We start from the raw sequence: 27071 nt of genomic DNA, 5'->3' as shown, positions 1-27071 counted from the left end.
AAAAATAGGCAAGGCCTAGAAATTCTATTTGCTTGTGAAACGATGGATCTAAACATAGGACACTTGTGTGACCTAAAATGAAAGGCCTGTGGCCAGTCCACTGCTATTAATAGCATTTTCTATTTACAGTAGAATAAATGAAACATGGGACTTGAAAGGGGCCCATTTGGTTCAATTGTAATTTGTTTCCAAACAAATGCAGAATGGCTGGAAAAGGATGGGTAAGTACAAGAGTTTCACTGAGGACTCTCATTGATAATCCCTTTGTTCCTCATTTGTACCATTTAGGAGTGGAGAAGCTTACCTGTTTTCAGCAAGGGCAAAGCAGACTTCTGTGGCCGCTCCTGGTCACTGCCATGCCCTCCACTCTAAACAACCCAGATGCTGCTATTAAGGGGGTGCTTTGGATGGGACAAAGTAGTGGCTGCCAGCAGAGCTTCTATTTTTAAAGCTTCCTTTCCTGCAGAAATGGCTGGTTTGATATGATCTGCAGCATATGCCATACCTTGCCATGTATAAGACAAGGTTTTTTAATTTAAAAATTATGTTAAAAATTAGGACTTGTCTTATACACCGATAATGCATAGGGGGAAGTTGGGTTGGTTGCTAGTGCAAGCCAGAGATTGTCAGCGGCTATTGGGTGTGTTATTGGTGGCTGCGGCAAGGGCTGGTTTTGATTTGCTGTCACTGCAGCATTTGAGCGGGTGATTGAAGGTTTCTGCCAGTGAGGGACAGACAATAGGTGGCTTTTGTGATGCGTGTGAGTGGCAGCAGAGGTCAGGCGGGTGAGCAATTTTCGACACCCCCCCAAAAGATCAGCAACTCTGGGCAATCCCCCCCGAAAAGCTCAGCAACTCTGGGAACTCTCCCCCCATTTTGTTAATTTGGAGTCCCTAAAAATAGTGAGTCCCTAAAAACGTTTCCGTGTGCTGCGCTGGTGCTGGCTCACCAGAGCAGCTTTGTCATGCTGGCCACGTAACCCGGAAGTGTCTCCGGACAGTGCTGGCCCCCGGCCTCTTAAGTGAAATGGGCGCACAACCCTAGAGTCTGACACAACTGGCCCATACGGGCAGGGTTACCTTTACCTTTTAAAAATAGTGAGGCGTCTTATACATGAGGGCGAGTTATACACGGAAAAATATGGTATGTGTGTATGTATGTTCTGCAGCTCCTGCCACTAACAAATGGTGGGAAGAAATGGTAAAAACAGTAAACTAATGAAAGAAAACAGATGTTCATAACCAAATGAATACAATTGCGAATAATGACTACCAAAGCAAATGAGAATTGAACAAACAAGTGACATAATAATGAAAAAGAAAAGAATCATGAACTGATATTTTTTTTCTTGGACATCCCTATTTCAGATATTATCTGAACTAGATATTATCTCTGTTTCTTCTATTTCCCCTCTATTTGGGAAAATAAAGATTCTTAGCAAGTGAAGGAAGATTCTCTAGAAACAGAGAGCTAGAGAAATTGCATAAACATTCCAGATAAATGCACTGTCAAGATTTTTCTTTTTAAAAAAGAAAAACAATTGTATGCTCACTTCAAACAGCAACTTGAAGAGTACAATAAGTCAACTGCCATTTGACATTTGGAGTCTGGCATATTGGCACTGTTTCTACATGTATATTAGGAATTAATTTTTGGAATGCAAATAGCATTTCACTAGTTAGTTCCTGTGCCTGGGGAAAAAAACCTACAAATTTTAAGGAAAACCTCTGCAGAAAGAACAAAAGAAAACTCACAAAAGCTGCTTGAAGGATGCTAATTTGTTCCAATTTCTTGTACACTGAGAAGGACTCCTCTTAACACCTTCCAACCTGGTGTGACTTTCTTCTTGATATTGCAAGAAGATAAAATACAAACATGAAATAAAATATAGAATGTGACAAAAAAGGAAGCTGGTAATTTCTCCAGATCATAAAATAGCAAGGTGAGAATATATAATCCATGAGGTAAAGCTTCACTGAAGATCTCATGAGTTTTCAATTGGGACATGGGGACTGATTTTTTTGTAGCACAATTAAAATGGGCTTCAACAAACAGGATATACAAAGCTTCTATGGTTGGGTGCATCATGGGTTCATCTAACCGGTCCACATGAGGGATTGGAAGTCATTCATTTATTCATACATACATACATACATACATGTATTCTATTTACAGTCTGCCTTTCTTCCAATAAGCTCCATGCAACATACCTTGCCCTTCCTCCAACTTTTTTCCTCACCCTACTCTATCAGGTATGTTAGGCTGAAAGATGTTGGCAGAATGGGGATCTGAACCCGAGTCTCCCCCAGACCTAGCTCAGCAATCTGACTGCTGCACCACTTTGCTGCCTTGAACAGCCAGTGCCTAGATATGTATGACCTTATTCCTGTGAACTGACATGGTCTTCAAAACATGCATTGTTGTATTAATGCCTGATCTTTTATCCACAGGAGAAAAATGCTGATGGGTTCCATTCCTGGTGATGTGATCTCACCCGAGCTAAAAAGCAATAGTATAAAGTTTCCAGGAGTGTGTGTGTGTGTATGTACAAAATTCAAGTTTGTGAAAATGACCCAAGATGGCCAAATATTAGTCAGGGATGTTTCTAAAGCTACTTGCAACAGGCTTACTTGCAACAGGATAGAAGTACGGATCAACATTACAGGTCTGAGATAAGGATTATTGAGAAAATGTATCTGAACACTCTGAGGCCAGAGCTGCACATGGCATTTACACTTGGAGTTGTGCAAATATTTTGTTTTTGTTTTAACCCAAACACTGTATATAGCAGCTGCTGGGGGCCCCAGTCAGGATCTCCTCTTGCAACAAGGTGCCTGCACTGGGGGTCCTGATGAAAATCCACCCCAAAGCTCTCTTTGACAGGGGAGAGAAGCTCTTACTAGCATGAACTGAACCACACACCCCATGTACTAAATAGCTGTTTGGGGACAGTTTTTGTTGGGAGTGCAACATGGGATGAAAATGTTGGCTAGCCCTTTGTGTCCTCAAATAATATAAGAATGTTGATTTAAATGTGCAGTGGTGATTGTGAGAGCCTACATCTAGAGGCAAAAAAACTGAACCAACGATCCCCAGCAGACTTCTAAATGTTTGAACAAACTTCTTCTACATACTGAAACAGCATTTGTGTGTCCATTTATGGGGTATAAGTAAGATGTGCAAATGAGCTAAGAATTTTTGCTACGTGGTCACAAAATAGCCTGCATGTTGCAGCTGCTTAAACATCAATTTGCATCTATGTATAATAGAAGGAACTGTATGTGTGTGGCAGGGCGGATGAGTTTTCGCAGTCAACTGCAGCAGCATCTGTTCCAGTGGTATATGGGACCTCACAATGGCCCTGAGGCAAGTTCTCATATCTGTTTCACAGCATGTCAACTCTGACAACATTGTTGGAGACACTTGCCAAGCCCTGGAAGTATGCTTGGCACCACACAGTTGATATATTCAGGACAGTGTTCATGAAATAGAGGCAAAATGCCCACTGCATAGAAGAAGTGTATTCACTATGGGACAGAACTATATAAAATTATTCTTAGGTAACAGTTTCCTAAACTGTATTATTGGGCTTTACACCAGTTTCAGGAGGTCAGCTGAGAAGCTTTCCCCTCTCTGAAATTGGTGACAGTCTGAGTGGCCACAAATGTTAGGACAAGGCCATTCTTTCTAAGATCCTAAAAAGGATTCCCCCCCCCCCCCCCATTATGACAATATATTTCTCACAAATATTATTCCACAGAAACAGAAAACCCTCTTTACTGGCATAAAGATGGTCTCCAAGCCTTCTATCATTTATGTAAACAGGGTCTAGTTATTCACTCCCAATGTTACTGCTTTGAAACTGTTAGTGTCATGAAATGGTGTCGATCATATGATTTCACAGCATAGACAATACTTTCCTCTTTTTCCTTTTAGCTCTGAGCATGATCAGTCAAGCAGGTTTGCTTGTACAGGCCTACTTCTGGAATTGTCTGTGATTTAGTGCCTTCTCTACATGTCAATTGCTTTTAGATGTTTCATGTATGGAAAAGGTGATTGGGCCCATATGGCTGGCCCCACTCTGACATTATGCAGCTGCCCTTGCTCTGCCCCTAGTGTTCATATGCAATATAGGGGGAAGAGGAAGCCAATATAGGTTTCCATGGGAGCTGGACCACCAGTTGTACAGTATTCTAGTACCCCAGAGTTGGCCACAACTGGACCTAATGGTCAGGGGTCCCTTTACCTTTACCTTTACCTGAAGTTAATGAACATAGACTTCCCCTCTTCAGATGTCCATAGTCCCACACCTAATTGTGGATGGGACCAAGGAAACAGTGCAATATTGGAGGCTGCTGCTAGACCTTTCAATGTGTGGACCTCCTTAATATGTCTATCTACCATAGCACATGAAGGGGTCTTAGGTCACTGGGAGTTCCAGAGATGGCAAAATAATAAAGCATGTTTTAACAAGGGTTTCTGGTTTCCCTCCTTAAAAGGGGGAGTCACTGATACGAGAAGTCAGAGAAGATGAGAGAAAGGGGTGAGCTGTAAAAATACTGCTTCTACTCATCAATACATAGAGCACCCAGCAATTTAAGGTTAGCTGAAGGAAAAAGGTCAGAAGAGAACGTTCCTTTTTTAGTGACTCACAGGGAGAGACCAGAGAATTCACGATATGGTGGAAAATCAAGGAGAAATGCTTGTTTTAAAAAAGGGGAAACTGATTGAATTAAGCTTTTTTATGAAGCAGAATTATTGGGCAGCTAAGGGGCAGCTAAGGGCAGATCTGCCACAAGATCACAGAGAGATTTGCTTGTTTTTCAGAGTGAACATTTTCCCATATACAATTCCATGAATCCATTCAGCTTCCATTCCTCCCTTTGCAGGAGCATACCCCTGGTATTTGCCAGATTCCCCCCCTTTTTTTTTACTAAAGGCATTGAGTGACTATGCAGCCCATACTCTGTTTTGTTTGCAATGGACAACATCACTGTATTTTCCTTTGAGATGTTCACCTCCATCTCCTGCAATCACACCTCTCATCTTCAGAACATGAAAATATGTGTTGCTATATGTATTCCATGAAGCCAGACGAGACTGCTTTGCCGATTGCTTCAAACTACTGCAGCAATTACTCCACAGGAGGTAGGAGGCAACTGTTGAGGAGGAATTTAAGAAATTCCTCTCAAGAACTCCTCCCTGATTTCTATGACAACCGTTTATGTCTTAGGGAGGTAAGTGAGAGTGAATGAAGAAAAAATATGCCCTAGAATAACCCTCATTCCCCTCTGATGCAATGCCTGCACATGATGATCCACAGCTATGTTTTAGAACATTTGAGTACTGAGAAAAGAAGTATAAATAAGGAGAGAAATATATTTAATACTAAAGGAAGAGGATAGATACCTGAGGGGAATGTCAAAAATAAAAAGTAATTTTCCCAGTCAACTTGCAACTCCCGGAAATTCTCATATGTAAAGAAGCTGGAAAGCTGCTAAAAAGCTCTTACTGTCCTTCACATAAAGAACTTCCCTCACTCTGCATATCTCTGCCTTTCCATATGCGGAGTAAACCGTACTGCTATATCAAAGGTGCTGTAATCCCTCTCCCCATATCATAGGCATGGTAATCCTTCTCAGACTGTCACAGGTGCAATAATCCTTCCCTCTCAGTGACAGGCATTGTAATGCCTCTTGCTGCATGACATGCACATACAAAAGATCCCCATTTACTGTGTCAGCCATCTCAGTGTGTTTCATGCAGCAGCCCTAAATGTGTCACAGTAATGCTTTCCCTCTGCTTTCAGATACGGCCGGCTTTCCCTCCACAGCGACAAACAACCACACTCTTGGTTAAGAATACGCATATCAGTCTCTCTTTCCAAAGATCAGTTCTGACATACCGAGGACTGGATTTATGGGCATGTGACAAAGGCGACTGCCTAGGGTGCCAGACTCAGGGAGCGCAGAGCTCTGATGAAGCCTGTCATGGACCATGTACTCAAGGATCCACTCAGCAGCTGAAACAAACAGTACAAACTGTTCACATAGCATGATTAAGTACAGATTTGCAGATTCCCGTTTGCAAATGTCTCCTCTTAAACAACAGGGATCAATCATGCATCAAAATACAATAAAAAGTAAGGTGTCATTACAAATGGAGCAGGTGTCATTTAGTCTAGGACTGGCCTCACATATAGTCCTTTTGGCTTTTTCAAAGGGGCAGAGAAGAAGCAGAGTATTACAAGACCAGTGTTTATGAGCAGAGGCATAAGAAAGGGGGTGCAGGGGGTGCGGACTGCCCCGGGTGTCATCGCTGAGGGGGGTGACATTCAGCGCGCTGCCTGCTCGCAACTCCCAAGCCTACTGTCGGGGGAAGAGGGGAGCTGTGCCGCTTTGCCTTCAGTTTGGGGGAGACTTAAGAGTCGCGGGTGAGCGGCATGCCTGGGGATGACATTTGGCGTGCCGCCCGCCCACGACTCCCAAGCCTACCCCAAGCCGTCAATGGGGGGGGGGTGTTGACAATTTTTTCCCCATACCGGGTCCCACCTGACCTTGCTACGCCTCTGTGCTTCCATATACTTAGCTGCAACTCACTATGAACATATTGTGTTGCTACCTTCCAGCTGTGGAGTTTGGAAAAACAGTTCTCTATATAGGTTCTGAGGCAAATCACATTGTGCTTACGTGGGCGTGAAGCCATTATATATAATATTAGCATAGGTGAAGAAACTGGAATAGATGACTAAGAGAACAAGGAACATTAGACAGCAGAAAACAATATCAGCAGAAGGCCTCAAGGGATGCAACATCAGCAAATGACTCAACTGGCAAACAATAGACTTCTATGCCCAGGGGTCAGAAACCACTTTATAAGCTAAACAGAGTTGAATGCATTCTTGATGTCCTGCAGCCCAGACACTGTGTGAGCAGCCACAGTAGTAGCAAGCTAATGAAATCTGTAAACAATAGGTCTCTGCTTGGTGCCATGCTCAGCTTTCCAGAAATACTTTACAAACTCAGAGAAACAATTTGAAATCTTCAGGGAGATGAGAGAGTTAGAAATGTTTTATTGGTCTACATACTCTCCCACAGTAATGTTTCTTTTCAAGCAGAACAAGTCATTGGAAAGAGAGATGATGCCTATTTTTGCTTTTTTAAAAAATATAATCTTTTCCTGAGATTTGCATGAGAATTTGCAGGGTAGGGACAACTGAATTCTTTTTTATGACTGGGTACTGCTTTGTGCTGCATTCCTGGTCCTGCCACACAAAACTATATATTTATCTTATAGTATTAGTGTGGGCATATATCCTGACACAATGGAGGTGTTCAGGTACTTATGACCAGGGAGCGGGTGTTCTATCAATTCTGGAGAAGGTCAAACTCCCCCTGAGCAGGTTAACAGCTTGGGTAGATAACCTGTGGGCCTCAAAGTTGCTGCTGGACTGCAACTCCCATCATCACTGACCAATAACCATGTTGACTGGGGCTGATAGTTGTAGTTCAGTGACATATGGGTGGCCACAAGTTAGCCATCACTGTCACCAGAGATCCAGGCAATCACTGGAATGGACTGCCTTTACCAACTATGGCAGCTCCGATCACCAGAAAGTGTGGCCATGGTGACCCATGCTGTATTAAACTTCTGACTAGATTACATCAAAGTGTCTATGTAGTGCTGTGCCAAAACCCATTCTCTAACATCTCAGAAGTTTCCTTCACAAGCAAAAGAGGCTTCTGTTTTTCTTCCTCTTTCATGGCATGCTTCAGGCTTTCTTTTGATTTTTGTTATACAAATAGGTGTAGACTGAGCGTGCTCTATTATTGTGAGGTGGCCATAGCCATGTGTGCGTTTCCTTCCATTAAACATTTCTCCAGGGCTCTGCAGCCTCCCAAGCTGCCTGTAGTTCCTGATCACAAAAAGACCCATAGGAAGAACAACCTCTTTCCCTAGGTTTTAACTGATGTGTATTAAGCTTGGGAGGTGGCTACTGAGTATCTGAGACCAATGCAGTCAGTGGTTTTAAAGGATGCATTTTTCACCTTAAAAAATCCCTCTTCTCTTCACTGATTTCTTTAAAAGTAAGACTTGGCTGAAAAAACGAACAGAGGCCAATAGGTGGCATCCCTACCTACTGTACTTACAGAAAAGTCCAACCAAGCCATCATGGGGCTTTCAGGAAGCACAGACACCCAGGTAGGCTGCAGAACACATACACTGAAGAGATGATTTGAGGAATGAAAGAAAAGACACTCACAAACACTTGTTGGCCACCCAGAAAGTAAGCTAAGCATATCAAGATCTGGCATCCAAACTATGATAATGTTACATAATTTTCTCTCCCCTTTGATAATTTTTGAATGAAAGTTCTTTCTCATTAATTGATTGAGAATGGTTGACAAATGCAAGATAAATTTTTGGCAGAACACTAATAAGTGGCTTTAAGGTAGCTAAGAAGCTTCATTAGGTAAAGAATTCAACTCAGAATTTTGGCAGGTGCAGCCTAGTTCATCCATATTGTCCTAGCATTAAAAGGATTTCATTGGCTGCCTGTTCACTACCTTTAAAACCATAAATCACTTTGAAGTGGCTCCAACACTTACATTGTTGAAGCGTGTTAATAGATTGTAATGTTTTAACTGAGCAAGTTTCAGTGTGCATTAAAATTTATCTGCCACTTCCTTTGTGTTTCTTTATAACTGTTTTATGCTGTATTATGAAATCTGGTCTGATGAAAAGTGGGATAAATATATTATAGGGCAATCAAATGGGATAAAAATATTGTAGAGCAATCTGGTGATTTCATTCAGATGCTCAAAGTAGGTCTAAACCACCAACACCCCACCCAACCTAAAATGAACGGTTTGTGGAGCCAGCATTCACCAACAATAGGGCAGGCATCTCTAAAGGATATCCAGTCTTAAGGGGTTGCTTGGACTCCTTTCTGCTATATGATCCTGAGATGGCTCAGTCAGTAGACCATGATACTCTTAAACTCAGAATCGTGGGTTCCAGCCCCATGATGGGCAAAAGCTTCCTGCATTGCAGGGGGTTAGACTAGATGACCCTCATGGTCTCTTCCAACTCTACAATTCTATGATTCTACTTGTAAGCCAGAGATCACCTGATCTTTAGTTCAAAGCACACTTGTGGCTACTGAATTGTTTTTCAAAGCCCACCTTTCAACTTTCTGATTTGGGTATATCCTGATGCCTTTGGAAATGCTCAAGTACTTGGTTACAAGACTGTGAAGACTTGATACCAGCTCCAGCACTTGATTTCTGTGATTAATATTCAGAACCTTGTACTGAATCTTCCTGTCCCCAAACATGACATTGCCTCCTTATGTAATGACATAAAACATAAACATCCTTCATACTCCTGCTGCCTCTTTAAAGATAAATAGAAAAACGAGAGAGAAACATTTGCTAACGAGCCCATAAATATTGATGTCTTTCTCAAGTCCCCCAGAGCCCTATCATTTCAGCAACTGTCTGATTAATAATAGATTAAACATTTTAGATTTGCTTACTCTGGGCTTCATAACTTTAAGTGCATCTGCTGTCTTTGTAATGGAAGGGTCTGGGATTGACAGACCTTGCAGGTTTTCAGCAGAAAGATATGGCAGGCAACTGGCAAATGTCTTTGCACAGAGGGTCCTGAGAATGACATATATGAGGTCGTGGGTAGTTACTTATCCCATGCCTAGGAAAGGGTCATTGACATTCACAGGACTGTGCCATGTTCTCTGCTGTGTATGGTTCATAATGCCTTCAGCTCTTAAGATACCTTCTTTTTGCCTATTTCACACACATATCAAGGGCCTAGCTCCCACACACAGAGGCTGAGAGGGTAAAATTGTTCCTGGTTTATACATATCACATCACACTGCAGGTGCAGGTGGTTGGAAGCTGGTCACACATTTGAACATTTCCCCAGGAGTAGGAAATTGTGGCACTTAACCCCCCCCCAAAAAAAAACCTAGCATACCAGGAGGAAGGGTTTTTTTCATGCGAGGGAGCGTCAGTCGTATAACAATCTCACCAGTAGACTAAAATAATATAATCCAGGAGTTCTTTTTGCCCCTTTGCCTGCTGTTTGTGTAGGAAAAGGCTTATGATGTCGGTGTGGTTCAATATGAAATCTTTAATGCGTTTTCCTTTACTTACAGGGATCTGATTCTTGTTCTGCAGAGATGGTATTTGTGATTTAAGAACTGCTCAATAACACATTTAATTATTTCATTTATTTATATCCCACCTCTCCTCCAAGGTGGTACACATGCTTAACATTATTCCCATTTCAGTCAGACAACAACCCTGTCAGGTAGGTGAGGCTGAGAGACCGTGACTGGCCTAAGGTAACCCAGTGAGCTTCATGAGTGAGTGGGGATTTGAACCTGATCTGCCTGGTTCTAGTAAAACACCGTAACCATGACACCATGCACGCTCTATGTATTGGAAGGAGGAGACCTGGTGTGTGTGTAGACTCCCCGTGTCATTTAGAACAGTGCAGCCTACACTGGTAGAGCAAGCGCTTCACTTCAGACATTCTCTCCCCTACAAAGGGAAGGACTACAGCTCAGTGGCAGAGCATCAGCTTTGCATACAGAAGATAACAGGTACAATCCCGGTCCTATCCAGGTAGGGCTGTGAATTTCCCCTATCTGAAACCACAGAGAGCCACAGTCAGTAGATAATACTGAGCTGGACGAATCAGTGGCCTACCTTATTTGATGTAAGCCAGTTTCCTATATTCCCAGCCAATATGTGACAACAGTAAGATGGCATACAAAGATGTGATAGAGGGGGTGGGGAGTGGATTCACCACCATCTCTTTTAAGGTAGTGTATTAACCCTACCCTCAACCCACCTAGTCCAGCTCCCTGGCTCCCTTGAACCAGCCACAACAATCGAGGTCAAGGGAGCGGGGATATATTCATATGGATAGCCTAAAGGCCCTTGTCCACATCCTCTGACCTGAACAGCAAGTGATCGCACAATACCAGATCAGACAGCACATTGGATACCCCATTAGGAAATGTCTCGACCAAGACATCCAGTATGCATGTATAGGAGTGACTTTACCCTGACAGTGCCTAGGAAACTTGTCACAGCAAGTACCCGAGGGCTTGAGAATCCCATGCACAAGGACCATCCATGTACAATTGGAACAACTCTGCTGAATGGCTACTTGAGGATGCAATGGAAGTGGAAAACTAAACACCCACTATCATGCAGTAGGTGCAATGGGGTGCTCAAATAGGTGTTCAGCTTGTCTTTGGGACAAGATTCACACTATTTGTACTCCAGCCATTCTTTGACCTGCTTCATTGTACACAACTTCCCGGAAGGCCAGCACCTGCTCAATACCACCAGAAGGGAGACTCGGGAATGATCATATTAGTGGTCTATCTAATCTCCTCATTCTTCAATGAGTCTAAGGGCTTGACAGGATCATCAGTTCTGACACCCTGAAAATCCCACAGAGCATTCAGGAATCCCTCAGATTCCTGAGTGTGGACCATCTTAATGGGTTTCCCACCCCTGCTGGGGGGACATAGTCACATCTACACCAAAGCTCATTAGGAAATAGTCGTTCAATGGCAAAAGAATTATTACAACAGACAATCCTCAATCCTTAAAATAATTGAATAAATTAGAAAGCATTTATTTATTTTATCAGATTTCTAAGCTGCCATTTATTTATGGAGTTATTTTGATCTCTGATCCATCCCTTCTCAAAAAAGTTATTTGCAATCAAAATATCTCAATAAAGTAGGAATTCTTAGTTACCTTAACCTTATTATATGAACAATAACAAGGTTAACTGAATTAAGGGATTATTATTTTGATGTATGCCCCATTGTGAATAATGTCTATAATAGTTCTTAAAAGAGCTCTTGATGCACATGGAATAACAAATGCCACTTGATTTTCTCATTCATTCTTCTTTCTGAGGAACAAATGAATTTTGTTCAGTACTCAAGGGAAAAAACTAAGTACTGTAGGAAGTAGACTGGTTTTGGTACATTCCAATCAGGACTGGCCAAAGGCACATTGTTACCTATGACACAGTAACAACTGCCTACTTAATCCCCAGTCAAGGTAAACATAAATAATTAACATAAGAAGAGCCTGATGGGTCAGGCCAATGGCCCATTAAGTTCAGCATCCTGTGGCCAACACAGTGGCCAACCAGATGTTTATATTAGGAGAACTGCCCATTGAAATTTAGAACAATTTGGTACCCAAAATTAGCTATTCAAGACAGCTGCCTCACTCTTCCTGCAACTGCTGGGTTCTGTGTTCCAACTGCAAATGCCTCCAAGATCAAAATGTTAATAGATCATCTTGAAATTGAAGGAAGCAATCTAGAACTGAGCAGATAATGTTCAGTTTTGTGAACCTTTTTAACAATGTCTGAAAATACTTGCCATGGTTTTCAACATTCTTCATCAAAATAATTATGCAGTCACTTAGATTCCCCTCATGTGCCCTCACAATCTCATAGACAACTCTGACGGGCTATGTAATGTTGATGTCATCCCATTCATTGTGCAAACTATGATTAGGTGAAATCTTCAGAAAAAGGAAGAGGTAACAATGACACCCCCTTCATGGATCACTGCCTTGCTGTGGCAAAGGGGCTTGAATAACTCAGAGAAGCTATGAGCTATGCTGAGCAGGTCATAGTGGAGAGTTTCAACCAAACGTGATCCACCTGGAGCAGGAACTGGCAAGCCACTCCAGTATCCTTGCCAAGAAAACTCCATGGACAAAGACAACAGGCATATAAAAGTTATGACGCTGGAAGATGAGCCCCTCAGGTCAGAAGGCGTCCAACATGCTACTGAGGACGAGATGGTTGGATAGTGTTCTCGAAGCTACCAGCATGAGTTTGACCAAACTACAGGAGGCAGTGGAAGACAGAAGTGCCTGGCGTGCTCTGGTCCATGGGGTCACGACTAAACGACTAAACAACAACAGCAACAACAATGACACAGAGGCAGCAACAGCAGCCAGCCACCAGCAGAATCAACGATCCTGAATAGGATAAAAAGGATAAACATCCACAGATTCAAAATGTTTTTGAAGAACATTTCCTTCCCTCTAAAGTTTGTTTCTCTCCAAAAATCGAAAAAGGAGAACATATTCTCCAGCCTAGTGTTGCTTTCTCATTTTTCCCTCTTCTCTTTATTGGAGAGCTTTGAGAATTTCACAATCTATTTCCTTCCTTCCTTCTTTTCTTCTCAACCAACATGGTACAAAGATTAGTTAGAAAACCATAAATATTAATTAAATGAGGCCATCATCTAGTGCCATCAATAAACATGAGGATAGTTTTACTGTAATCCGTGGCATTCAGGCATTTAATTTAAATGTGAGTAAATTAAGAGGCTCCACTAGCTGAGGCCTTAGCATGTTTTTTATTCCTTTTTAAAACAGTGCTGAGGAAATGGAGAAAAGATGTCCAGGAAGTGAAAGATGAGTTTTTATATGGAAAGATTAAATCTCAGTTATGTTTATCTTTTTTTTTTTTAAAAAAAAGGGTTGTGAATGTTTTTGAAGATAGCAAGTCCGTCGTCAAATCCAAGGCAATACTTAATCACATGTGCAAGTCCCAGAGCCAGCAATGGAATGGAATTTTAATCATTTTCGTAGAATATGGAATTTTTCCATTTCTTCTTTCTTTTTGCATGCAGGCTTCCCACTGTAGAATGGTAAAATATAATTGGAAATGGTGCAGCATAATTGGAATGGGTGTGAGGCAAAGAGATACCTTAGTGGGCTGCACGAAGGCAAAATTTCCTCAATAAATATATTGGGAAGGAATTAATGAGCAGCAGTGGGAAATCAGCAGAAAACAGTTCACGTTAACCTTTCTGCAGAGCAACGACTGCAGAAAGAGGTCTCCTTGACCTCTTCAGTGAAAGAATCAGGAGCTGCAAATGCATTAAAATACAGAGTATTCTCAGCCATTGAAGCTTCTCTAGTTATGGTGCATCTCAAGGGCTGCTCTCATGAGCATGTAAATTTAAGAATAATGTAATAAATCCATAATTTATCTCACATTTCTTAAAAAAAGATAATCTTTAGTAAAGATTTTCTTGGGTTAAGACCAGATTAGATGAAACTATCGCTCATTCATGTAGCCACACCTTCTCTAGAAGGGCAAGGTACTAGCCAGTTATGGCTTGTGGGTCAAACAAAGACCAACATTAAAAGAAAAATCATGCCAGCTGAAGGCTATGTACTAGTAGTATGGATGAGGGGGATTAGATCCAGTTCGCATTTAAAGGCGAGCCTACCTAATCTACACTTTGTGAATCAATGCAGGAACCAAAATCCAGTTGTATCTTGGAAGTTGAGCGGAATCCATTCTGGAAGTCCGTTCGACTTCCAAAACATTCAGAAAGCAAAGCGCTGCTTCTGATTGGCTGCAGGAAGCTCCTGCAGCCAATCGGAAGGCGTGGAAGCCCCATCGGATGCTCAGCTTCCAAAAAAATGTTCAAAACCCGGAACACTCACTTCCGGTTTTTGATCAGTCGGGAGCCGAAACGTTCGTCAACTAAGCCGTTCAAGATGCAATGTACGACTGTACAGCCATCCTTCAATATTTGTGCTTGTCTGAATTTTGCAAGAACTTCTCCAGCCAAGTAATGTGTGCTATATGAATACACTGGGGTAAAGAAAGAGGTGGTTGGAGGCAGTTGCTGGAAATCCAGTTTCTGGAAACCTCAGGAGGGGAGAGTGCTGTTGCACTCAGGTCCCATGGGCATTTGGTTGGCCCCTGTGAGAACAAGATGCTGGACTTGATGGGCCACTGGCTTGATCCATCACAGCCAAAGTTAGTGATAAAGGTGAGAACTGAGCAAACAGACACTGCAAAAGTGAACAGTGAAAGGGCAGAGAAGTTTCATTATCAAGTGCAGAGTGATATACATTTAACCAAAAACAATCTTCACACATAGGTTGATGGGTTCAGAATAGACTGTCACAACTCAGGAAAATGTGAGGTTAAAATCCTGCAGAAAGGATCATCTCAGTATGCCCTGGCAGTGAAAACAGCAAACTTAGTGTCAACCCAGATGAAATGCTAAAGATCCATGACTGGCTTTTACATTTCTTTTTAAATTTCTTCTGAAAATTGCCACTGGAAAGGGTGTCAAACAGGACTGAAACTTTCTTTCCATGCACTCATTTGGTTTCCTTCATGGGGCAAACAGCTTGGGAGTGAGAGAGGTAGACTGGCAAAATGGAAGAGAGAAAATTGTTTAGATCCTCCACAATTATATTCCGTTTCCCACCTCAAGGTTGATTTCAAAGGAGACAGGATCTCCAATGCCTCATCTAGTTTGACCTTAGCTGATTATGATGACAATGATGAAAGGGTTGGAAAATAGAACAGCAAGTTTCATAATGCTATTATATAAATCTATAGCGAGGGCATATTTATCAGTCACCAGTCTCAAAATTATTACTGTCATAGACTTAGTTCATGTAACAGGAAAGTTTCAAGAGAACTGCAGTGAACAATGGTTTTCCTTCAAGGAAGGACAAGTATATTTGTGCCTTTGGACTTTAAAGGTGAGGGGCATGATTGAAGTTTGCAAAATCGTGAATGGGACAGAAGGAGTGGATGGTGAGAAGATAGTACTTCATCATTCCAAAACTCAGGGTCACACATTGAAATTGTTGGACGAGGGAAAGAACTCCCTCTTATCACACAAAATTAACTTATGGAAATTAAAGATATTATAATGGTGAATAGCTTAGATGGCTTTTGCACAAATTTATTAAGGACAAATCCATCCACAGGGAAGAGTGAGGCAGCAGCCTCAGGCAACTGATATTGGCTGCCATAAAAGGGCAGCAAATTGTTAGCTATTTTTTTAAAAAAGGTAAAGGACCCCTGACAGTTAAGTCCAGTCACAAACGACTCTGGGGTGTTTAATTTATTATTATTATATATTTACTGCCAAGGAAATGGCACTTGTGAGATTTTCTGCCTCAGGAGCCAAAATAATGTGGGTATTGTGCATCTTAATTTGGGGAAGGGCCATTTGCTGATACACCTCAAGTATCAAAAGGTCCTGAATGGCCCTGCATTTATCCATTGCTTTAGGTGGAGAAATATATTTGAATACCAAATTCTGGGGATATTCTGCAGAAACAGAATACTGGACATGAATGGGCTAGTGTCTAATTCATCAAAACAGATCTTATACAGTCAGACCTCATTCTGCGTCTGCCTCCACTTGCGTCCGCTTCAGCGAACATCCGTGGCAAACCCAGAAGTACCGGAACAGGTTACTTCCGAGTTTGCCGCTCATGCATGTGCAGAAGTGCTGAATTGAACTTTGCGCATGGACAGATGCAGCGCTTCAATGTGTGTCATTTTCAGGTTGCGGCGGGGCCTCTGGAACGGAACCCCGCCATAACCCGAGGTTCCACTGTATTCTATTTAGTAGATTCTAGTGACAGTTTGCTGCCACTGCTCTCTGGCTTCTACAAGTGTGTTAGAATGGAGTATTTCAGTCCTTGTTAATATAGTTTGCAATCTACCACATTGTAAATAGGATGGGGATGGTTAAGTGGTCAAATATAATGAGTAGTATGAAGGAGAAAAGACAGAATAGACTTATGTAGCAGTGGCAATGAAGCTAAGGTGAAGCTAAACTTGTTTGATGAAGAAGTGGGTTCTGAGGTGAGACTAAAAAGGAGTGGAAATGAAACAGAGGCAGGCAGGCCTAGGAAGTAACACAGTGTTAATACTTGAGAACCAATGGATTAGTTCCCCATTGTAGCAGCAGCAGCAGCTAATTGCAGGGTTGGGGTGAAAATGTGACCATTCTTACCCTGATATTACCTTCAAGAATTTGGAAATCTACCGCTAACTATGAGAACACCCTCTCTAGCTTAATTCTGCTTTTATTTCTGGAGAACCCACCTCTGATTTGTCCTACTGTTTCTTCCCCATTTCCCTTTTGCCTTACTTTGGAGTAAGGGGATTGGGTAGGAAGTGATAGCACTCTTTTATATGCAATAACAGCAGCAAGAATATTATTGGCCCCAAAATGGAAGCAAGAAGTGTTACCGACGATTGAAGAATGGAGGATGAAGTTAATGGACTATGCAGAATTAGATAAACTAACAGGAAGGATTCGAAACCGGCGAGACCAGAAATTCACGGAAGACTGGAGTAAATTTACGGACTATTTGAAAAGTAATTGTGAAGAACAGATGACATTTGTAGGGTTGCAAGAAGTTTTGTGAGGAGTATTATTAGAAGTATTGTAAAAATGGACAAGGGGGAGGATGATTTGTTAAGAGATGTAAAGGCAATATAAAGTTAAGAAATGCATAAGAAGTGGTTAAAACGGTGGATCATCAGAGGTGCTGATGGAAGTCTAAAAAGACTGTATAAGTGATAAGTTTTGTGGTACATGTTATAATTTATATGTTAAAATTAATAAAAAATATTATATTAAAAAAGGAAGTGATAGCAGCGGCTCCAATCAATGCATGATTGTTGTTGCTCATCAAATCAGCTGTCAGGAATGTTGTAGTTGCATCCTGTATTTCAGACCTTGCATTGAGAAGAGGGTTGGACTAAATGAGTACAAAGGTTCTCTGAGTGAGGCTCATTTGATTCTCAACAATGATAAACTGAGCCTTTAGTGTCATTGGACCAGTCCTGTGGAACACGCTGCCAAGTGAGATTCAGCAGGCACCTTCTGTGTCGTGTTTTAAATGGCTGCTGCAAGCTTTTATACTATGCCAGGCCTATGCAGAAATGAAGAGCATATCCTTTCACAATGGGTTACTAATCTTTGCTTTGTTTTTAACTACATTGTAACTACACCAATGCTTTTCTTGCATGGTTTTATCTTCTTTTTACTGTTGTAAACTGTTTTGATACATCTTGGTGGAATGGCAGTATATAAATTATTTCTTTTTTTATAACTAAATAAGTTTCCTTCTCATTTGACAATTCTGTATTTCCACATCAGGGATCAGGGAGGTAATTAGTGTCCCTTGAGAAGGGGGCAAAATGTCTACCCTATGTCACCTTCTGCTGCTGTGTATCTTCCTGCTCAATGGGAAATGATACTTAATGTCAGTCCCTGTTAGGGATCCTGTAACTTGTAGTCACATCCCCAGTCCTCAGTGGGTAAATATAACATTCCACACATGGATGCCCTTATCTCAGATCAATATTTTTTGCCTTAGGGCAAGGGGGGAGGGAAGGAGGCAATGGCAAGGCACTTGGGGTTGTTCCTAAGTTCCCAGAATTCCCTTGAGGGTTTTTAAAAACATATTTGGAAAGTCTCAAGCATTTTGGGGCTGAGCAGGAGGAGGACTGCCTGCCCTTAACAGCTAGCACTGCAACAGCAGACTGCATTCTTTATGCTGGGATTGTTTGTCCTCTAGTCAAAACACTAGTGTGTGGTTTCTGTCAAAAAAGGCTTAGATGACAGCTCATTGAACGTTGGCAGCTATCCTGAAACCCACACAACCTCACAAAGCCTTTGAAATAGCCAGGGAGAATAGAGAATCTTCCCTGCTAGCCCATTTCCAATGAAAGCAGACTAGGAGGCTTGTTTCTCTTAGTTGGCAGCAAAGACATGGCTTTGGAGGTTGACTAAGGAAGTCCTTACATGAATCACTGGGCTATTTTTTGCACTTGTTCATTAGTCTGTCTACTTCTGCTTTCTTCCTAGTGTATCCAGGCTTCTGTGTAGGGGAAGATGGAGATCTAATTGCTTCTTTGGCAGCTACTTATCTGGCTCCCTTCACCCAGTAGCACAGGCCGATAAAACACGATGGTCCCCCCACCATTCCTTAGCCCTGGGGTCTCATTAGTATGTATTTGCCTTTATTTATTTATGTTTCAAGAAGATACTGGCAGAAAAGATAAAACACTAGGGTTTTGCAGCAAACTGTGAACAGCCACAGCGTCTCCACAGCAGAGAGATTCCTTCTGTGGTTCCCACTGTGACAAGAAGGGATGCAATTCATAATACAGACTCCATCTTCATTAATTTCTAGCTCAGAAAGCTTTGCATTGATACCTTTTGTGAAAGAACAAAATCATTGCCTTGCCTCTTTTAACTCTTTGTCTTCTCCACTCTCAATCTTGATCTCCACAGGGAACAGGGGAGGAACAAACCTGCCCAATTTCATGCTCTTCTCTTTGGTTTTGAATTTAATAATTGTTGTATGAAATTTCTTTGACTGCATCTGTTTCCCACACCCTGCCGAGACTTCAAACTGTTTGCTTTCTTCTTCTTCTTTAGCCCAACACAAATTAGTGGCAACTCTCTTTGTAAGCAGGGAAATGGAATGTCAAATCCATTCCAGCCCCATGTATGTCCAAATTACAAGAAAGGAAATTCTGTCTAAACATTCTGACAACGGAATGGACTGCCTCAGAAGGTGGTGGCTTTCTCCTTCACTGGAGGTTTTTTTAAACAGAGGTTGGATAGCCATCTGCCAGGGGTTCTTTTGCTGTGATTCCTGCATTGCTACATTCCAACTCAACAATTCTATGATTATATGTTTGCTTGTAATCAGTGGGACTGCAATTGCAGCCTCAATCTATTTGTCCAGTCCACAAATGCAAGAGAAAAATGTTATGCAGTCAAACCTTTCTGGCTTAGTCTTCAATAAGTTACAAATGAAGAGGAACTCAGACAATCTCCTACAGCTTTGTACATACAGGGTGAGGCATTTAAAAGAGGCCCCGTGGATACAGAGTACACATGTTCCATGGGGCCTCTTTTAAAAGACTCACCCTGTATGTTGATGCATGTCTACATGTTGGCACATGTGCAGGACCTTTTCTTATGCTTGCTGACTGAACAGTATCTCCGAAAAGTTTTACACATCACTTGGGAAGACAGGCGAACTAATATCAGTGTACTGGAAGATGCAAAGATCAACAGGGTTGAAGCAATGATTCTTCAACATCAACTTTGTTGGACTGGTCATGTTCTGCAGATGGATGCCTGATGATTGTCTTCAAAAGCAACTACTCTATTCTGAATTTAAAAATGGAAAGCGTAATGCTGGTGGTCAACAAAAGAGGTTTAAAGACTGTCTTGAAGGCAAATCTAAAAAAATGTAGTATAAACGCTGACAACTGGGAAACACTGGCCTGCAAGTGCTCCAATTGGAGAACAGCCTTTACCAAAGGTGTCAAGGGCTTTGAAGACACTCGAACTCAGAACGCAAGGGAGAAACATGCTAGGAGGAAGGCAAGCTTGGCAAATCCACACTGTGATCAGCTCCCGCCCAGAAACCAATGTCCCCACTGTGGAAGGACGTGTGGATCCAGAATTGGCCTCCACAGTCACTTACGGACTCATTGTTAAAACCGTGTTTATGGAAGACAATCTTACTTGGCTATGAGTGATTGCCAAAGAAAACATGTTGGCACATGTGCTTGCTGACTGTGTGGTTAGTGGGGATTTTGTCTGACATGCTCAGCTACCAGCAGGGGACAGTGCTGGTTTAGCAGCCACCTCTAAAGGGAGTGTGTGTTTGTGCTCTAATCTCAAGGATTGCTATACAGTGGTGCCCCGCAAGATGAACGCCTCACAAGACGGAAAACCCGCTAGACGAAAGGGTTTTCCGTTTTGGAGGCGCTTCGCAAAATGAATTTCCCTATGGGCTTGCTTCGCAAGACGAAAATGTCTTGCGAGTTCCTGCGGGGTTTCCCCCCTTTCCCCCCCTTTTCCTAAGCCCTAAGCCACTTATCAGCTGATCCGCTGATAAGCTGCTTATCAGCTGATCCGCTAAAAGTCGCTAAACCGCTAATAGCGCTAATCCGCTAAGCTGTCAATGGGCTTGCTTCGCAAGACGAAAAAACCGCTATACGAAGAGCCTCAAGGAACGGATTAATTTCGTCTTGCGAGGCACCACTGTATCCAATAACTGTCTGAAGCAAACTCTATCCAGAGGCTCTTAACCCAGGCATATTGGAATGCATACGGTATAATACGATACTCATTTAGACACAGAATGTGCCACACATTCATACCCTTCAACAGGTGATGTAACAGAAGAAATGGTTACAAATTTTGTGGTAGTAAAACAAGAAATCCATAGTCTGATGGAAGTAATAGTCCCAGTCCATTCTGCTTTGGTCAAACCACATCTGGAGTACTGTGTCCCTTCTGAGCACCACAATTTAAGAAGGACATTGACAAGCTAGAATGTTGGATGACTATCTGTCATGTATGATCTAGCGGAGATTCCTGCAGTGTAGCCGGTTGGCATAGGTGACCCTTAGGATCCCTTCCAACTCTGCAATGATATGATTCTATTATGGTAAAGCCACTTCCATAGGTTTATACACTTTCCTATCAGCATGCCCCCTTCCAAACTATACATCTTGTGATCAGTGAGTAGTGAAAATATGAAAACCTAAAACATATGGTGAGTTGGAATAACTGCATACTAATTTGAGGATCTGGAATGTCAGGGAGCAACAAACACAGGTTTCAGTTAAGTATTTTGCATTTGGAGGATAATATCATTATTTTAGAAGCAGGTAGATACATGGAATCCAGTATTTTAAAAGCAACCGATTTTTTCACTGTTCTGGCCATTGCCTAGCATTTACTGCTAAATGTTGGCATTTAAGACTAAATGTTGAAAAATTACATATAAACTGGGTCATTTGAGTTAAACTAGGTCATTTTTAGAAGGCTATTGGAACTTAATGCTATGAACTGATGAGAACCAGAACTGATTTATGTATATGGTCAATATTTCTAATTTTCACAAAGTATATGTTCCTTTGTTAGTAGCTGATTAAACAGTATATTAAATCTATTTGTTTAATGAAGATGCCCAGTTGACTTTGAGATTTATATTGGTATATGTCGGAAATGTTTGTTTCATTAATCCTCTCCTGGATATTTATTGCTATGCCTTGGTAACTTTTGCCCTTTATCTGTAAATTATGGAGAAGAGGAGGGAATTTGGTAACTTAACCAAATATTCTCATTACCTCCCTATGGTGTTACAAATTATCAGTAAACATCAGCACTCACAGAGTTTCCCTCATACATATTTGCAAATGCACAAAACACCAACTTTTCCTCCTCAATTAATATTGTAATTCTCACATGTGTTAAAGCAGCTTGAAAGTAGAAATCTACAATTCATAAGTTTTATGTATCTATCTATCTACCTATCCATTAAGGTTTTATATTTTATTCTAAACCATTAAGATTACAGCTCTCTTTATGTGTCAGTTATGCAAGGGAGCATCACGGGTATAATTATAAAGCAATGTGGGGCCACACATTTAACCTCACCACTAAGATTGTGTGGTTACTCCCACCTGCACTGCCTAGTCTTCACATGTTGTGGTATAATTTATTTTCTAACTGTGTAGGCTTCCCCTGAAGTTTAGAATCATGGAAAATCTTGTCTTTAGATCAAGCATATAGTCTATATGGACAGAAAATGCTTCAAAGATTATCCTTCAGTACATGAGAATCTGCAGGGAGCATTACAATTTCAGGGATGGAGCTCAACACATGACTCCATAGCTTTTTTTTTTTTTTTTGTATCTGCACTGATCCTTTACATAAATAATGTGTGAAGACGGCTTAAGTGGTTCTCAACCTTGGGTCCCCAGATGTTTTTGGACCACAACTCCCATGATCCCTAGCTCACAGGACCAGTGGTCAGGGATGATGGGAGTTGTAGGCCAAAAACATCTGGGGACCCAAGGTTGAGATAGGCTGGCTTAAGCCATTCATGAAATCCTTATATGGGACCAGACCCAATCCTAATTTAAACCTCATAGATGAGGGGGAAAGTTGTATACTTCCTTATAACAAGGAATAACCTTAATTGTCTGTTACCTGTAAAATGCAATGAGTTATCACTAGCATCATATTCCTGAAGGCGTGATTTCTCAAGGGATATTATACTTTACTGTACAGAGTCTTGGGTCTTGATTGCTAATTTAATGATGTGTAGCATTTTCCATATTGTGTGAGCTCTTGGAATTATGTTATAGAAGGGGAAAGTGAGTTTTCTCTTTCTTTTTCATATCATTAAGGGTCTTCTCCTTATAGTTGTGAAAACAGCTTAAAAATAGAACTCTAATAAAGTATTCATAGTACAGATGCCAACACTAAATATTAATAACTAATGAATGAAACAGTTTACCAATGTTATTAACCAATCCACAGTATGATCACAAATTTTAATTTAACACTTTGATTAATTAGAATAAGCCATCTGGGTTCTCCTATTCTCATGGAATAACCTGGGCTCAATGGTAGTTAATGCTGTTTAGTAGCCTGCTGTCAGGCCAAAGGGTTTATAAAATCAGGTTATGTTTGTTGGTTGGCAAGGAAAAAAATAGGTAGGCATATAAAGGAGAATTCCTCGGATGCCAGCATCCAGGTTTGAGGCAAATACTCTTTAGTGAGAAAATCCCAGCTGAAATTTAAAATAAAAAAAATATGCAGCAAAGTAAAGTGTTGATATATACGCCGTTAGGCCTTAAAAATATGCCCTTCTGAGATTTTTCCAAAGTTCCCTGTTTCCCCTAGCATAGGGGGAAAAACCCAAACGTTTGGTAAGTTAAAAATGGTTTACTTACAAACTTTCCAAAGGTCAGATTCATATGCTTTCCCACACAGCATTCAGCAAAAGTTGCAAAGGCAGCAAAACTTGGCCTAGATACAGTAGTGAAAGTTCCTAAATTGTTGGTATACTGTAGGAACTCAAGGGTGGTTTATAAGAGCCGTGCAGATAAGCTGCAGCAACCTGCTTAGCCTCTTCACATGCTGAGTGTCTCTGAAGGGGAACAAAGGCTTGATTACCTAATCCCTCCCAAAGTGAGCTAAGCCTGGCAGGACAGCTTACTCTATGGTCTTAACCCCTTCAAGCATTAATCAGACTTAAGCATGTTGGTTATATGAGACTGGTTATCCCACAATGCTAACAAAATATTATGCTATTTTACAAAATCTCATGATTTGATTTCAGTGATGGTGCAGTTTTTGGTCATCTAATCTGTAATTAGTAGCATCAAATTGACTAGCTTTTAAACAAATTCACTGGTTATGCCCTTCTTGGTTTCCCACTCCCTCATCATTATGAAGCCCTGAGGGATTGGAAATTGTTTGTTAATGTATTTTTATATCTTTAACAACAATTACTGAGGTGCCAGTTGTGGCTTTATTATAACTGAAGTTCTGCAGCATTTCCCATACAAGCCAGGGATTTCGAAACACTTTGTAAAAATACACTGTGACACTTTTATTTGGAGAGTGTAATAGCTTTACAAGTACACCCATTAACTGGTTGCCAGTAAAAATTAATTTTAGAGTAGATGCATGAAGGAACATAGGCCTTATTTGTGCTGCATTATCTTTATCATGAAATGAATGCTGGTTCTTCAAAAACACCGTATAGTACACCATAGTGAAGTACCGTTTATGCAGATAGCTGGGATAGCTTAGTCGGTAGAGCATGAGACTCTTAAATCAATGATATTTGGTTCTATAATTCTACTTGGCATTTTTCAGGGCAGACATTGAAAAGATTGATTTTGTTGGAGTTTATACCCTGGCCTTTGACACCTGAGTGTGACTGTACTCTGTTTAAACATTTTGATTCTGAATTTTAAATTGTAGTAACCCACCCTAGGACCTGAGGGCGAAGGATGGGTAACAATATATTGCCAAGGAAGATACAGGCCCTTGTGGGAGAGGAGAGGGAAGAGCTCACCTTGTGCCCACACTGCCTTCCTCTTCGCTCTGTTCTATCCTCTTCCAAACAACTGTTCTCCTACATGATTCTCTATGCAGTCCCATATAAACAACTGTTTTGGTCTGTAAAAAGTGTGTGAATCAAATGGCTGCTTTCAGTGGAATGTTTCTCTCACTTCCCCCAGTACTGTTTTTGCTGAGTATCTTATTAATTAATTAACGATAAAAAACACATACATTCTGCAGCAAGAATCTCACTATGTAAGTTGGGAGGAGCTCTTGAGATCGTAATTTCCCCCCTCGGGTTCCAGGAGTGCCCTGAGGAAATCCATGCACCAAACAACTGGTCTAGGCTTACATCAACAGGATAGAGCAGAGAGAGAGTGTGACTCAGTCAGAAGCAAGGCAGAGATTTTTAGACTGAACACAAGGCAGGTCTGCATTCCCTCTCTCAGCTTTGGGGGTTGCGTGGGTTGAGAAATACTGCAATACCTCTGGCTAACAGAAGTTGAGGGTTTTCTTATGCACTATTGTGCCATGTGCTACTTTGGCACAGCTTTTGGTGGAAGAAACCTCAGTCTTAATTGAATTAGTCTTACAGCAGTATATGGCACATAGGAAGACTATTGTTTGAAGAGCTTCACATTTTCCCCTCAGAATAACTTGAATATATCTACTCTCACAATATCTTTAGCCATGGTTTTGACCAAATACTTTAGTTATTAGCTAAATATTCACCAGATAATCTAGTTCCCCTTTTGCTACATTTCATGCTGATAATAAGGCTCTCCCATGTTCCTTTGTAAGGTGCTGCAGTGCAGAGAAATAGATATTTGAGAAGGAGGCTGTGTAGGGAGTGGTTTCTGTCAGAAGTTGTTTCTCTGAATCCCAGAACACTTTTGACAGTTTCTTGAAAGCAGATTTTCTTGGAATGCTTAGGAGAGAAGGCACATATTTCAAGGGTAATTAAACTGGCAAATCATCAACCTGCCACTGCAGCTGTAGCACTATGCCCATATTGTACCCATGGATGTTATTTACAAATGCCAATTAAATGAGAGCTGTGGCAAGACAGGCTTTCATATTTAGTTCTTAATTTTTTAAAAAGGTGAAGGACCCCTGACCGTTAAGTCCAGTCTCAGATGACTCTGGGGTTGTGGTGCTCATCTTGCTTTACAGGCCAAGGGAGCTGGCATTTGTCTGCAGACAGTTCTTCCGGGTCATGTGGCTAGCATGACTAAGCCGCTTCTGGTGAAACGGAACACAGAAACCAGAGCAGTGTACAGAAATGTCATTTACCTTCTCACTGGAGCGGTACCTATTTATCTACTTGCACTTTTTGGCATGCTTTTGAACTGCCAGGTTGGCAGGAGCTGGAACCAAGCAACGGGAGCTCACCCCATCACAGGGATTCGAACCGCCGACCTTCTGATTGGCAAGCCCAAGAGCAGGGATCAGCAACCTTTTTCAGCCATGGGCTGGTCCACTGTCCCTCAGACCATATGGTGGGCCGGACTATATTTTGAAAACAATAATAATGAACGAATTCCTATACCCCACAAATAACCCAGAGATGCATTTTAAATAAAAGGACACATTCTACTCATGTAAAAACATGCTGATTCCCGGACCATCTGTGGGCTGGATTGAGAAGGCGATTGGGCTGCATCTGGCCCCCGGGCCTTAGGTTGCCTATCCCTGCCCAAGAGGCTCAGTGGTTTGGATCACAATGCCACCCACGTCCCAGTTCTTAATTTAGTGATTGCCAAAGAATCACCAGTCTTCACTGTGATTTCAGCTGCCACCTTAATATTATGCCTTTTTGTGTGTTGGGGTGGTGGTGGTTACTTGGATACTAAAAGAAAGTGTGCAAATGCTAATATTTAAGAACTGGGGGAAAATGTTTAATCCCAGAGGGAGTCCACAGCTCAGGAAATCTTCCAAGTCTTGGGTAGAAAGGAGCTTTGCAGTCCCTCAGCTTCTCTGCCAAATTTGGGGAGCAAACCCCCAATTAAGCTTATAAGAGACCCACTTTATTTCTACTTTGCCTAGTTATATTGTTTGAGGCACAGCTCATAGAAGATGAGAAGAGTTTGGACTTGATATCCCGCCTTTCACTCCTCTTAAGGAGTCTCAAAGTGGCGAACAATCTCCTTTCCCTTCCTCCCTCACAACAAACACTCTGTGAGGTGAGTGAGGCTGAGAGACTTCAGAGAAGTGTGACTAGCCCAAGGTCACCCAACAGCTGTATGTGGAGGAGCGGGGAAGCGAACCCGGTTCACTAGATTACGAGTCCACCAATCTTAACCACTAC

General features: G+C 41.5%; 1 protein-coding gene and 1 long non-coding RNA gene across 8 annotated transcripts in view; one reads left to right on the top strand and one right to left on the bottom strand.

Moving 5' to 3' along the window:
* The window catches only part of LOC307211614, a 34661-nt gene extending 28544 nt beyond the window's left edge, over positions 1 to 6117 (top strand). The window contains exon 4 of the long non-coding RNA XR_013836536.1: positions 4940 to 6117. This is a non-coding gene — a long non-coding RNA (uncharacterized lncRNA). The remainder of the gene's footprint in view (positions 1 to 4939) is intronic.
* Positions 1 to 27071, bottom strand: part of GRIA1 (glutamate ionotropic receptor AMPA type subunit 1) — a 201720-nt gene that overhangs the window by 115667 nt on the left and 58982 nt on the right. The gene's annotated exons all lie outside the window — the stretch shown is intronic.

The sequence above is a fragment of the Podarcis cretensis genome (assembly GCF_951804945.1).
Source record: "Podarcis cretensis genome assembly, chromosome: 2".
Classification (NCBI taxonomy): domain Eukaryota; kingdom Metazoa; phylum Chordata; class Lepidosauria; order Squamata; family Lacertidae; genus Podarcis; species Podarcis cretensis.
This window is presented reverse-complemented; position numbering and strand designations above follow the sequence as displayed.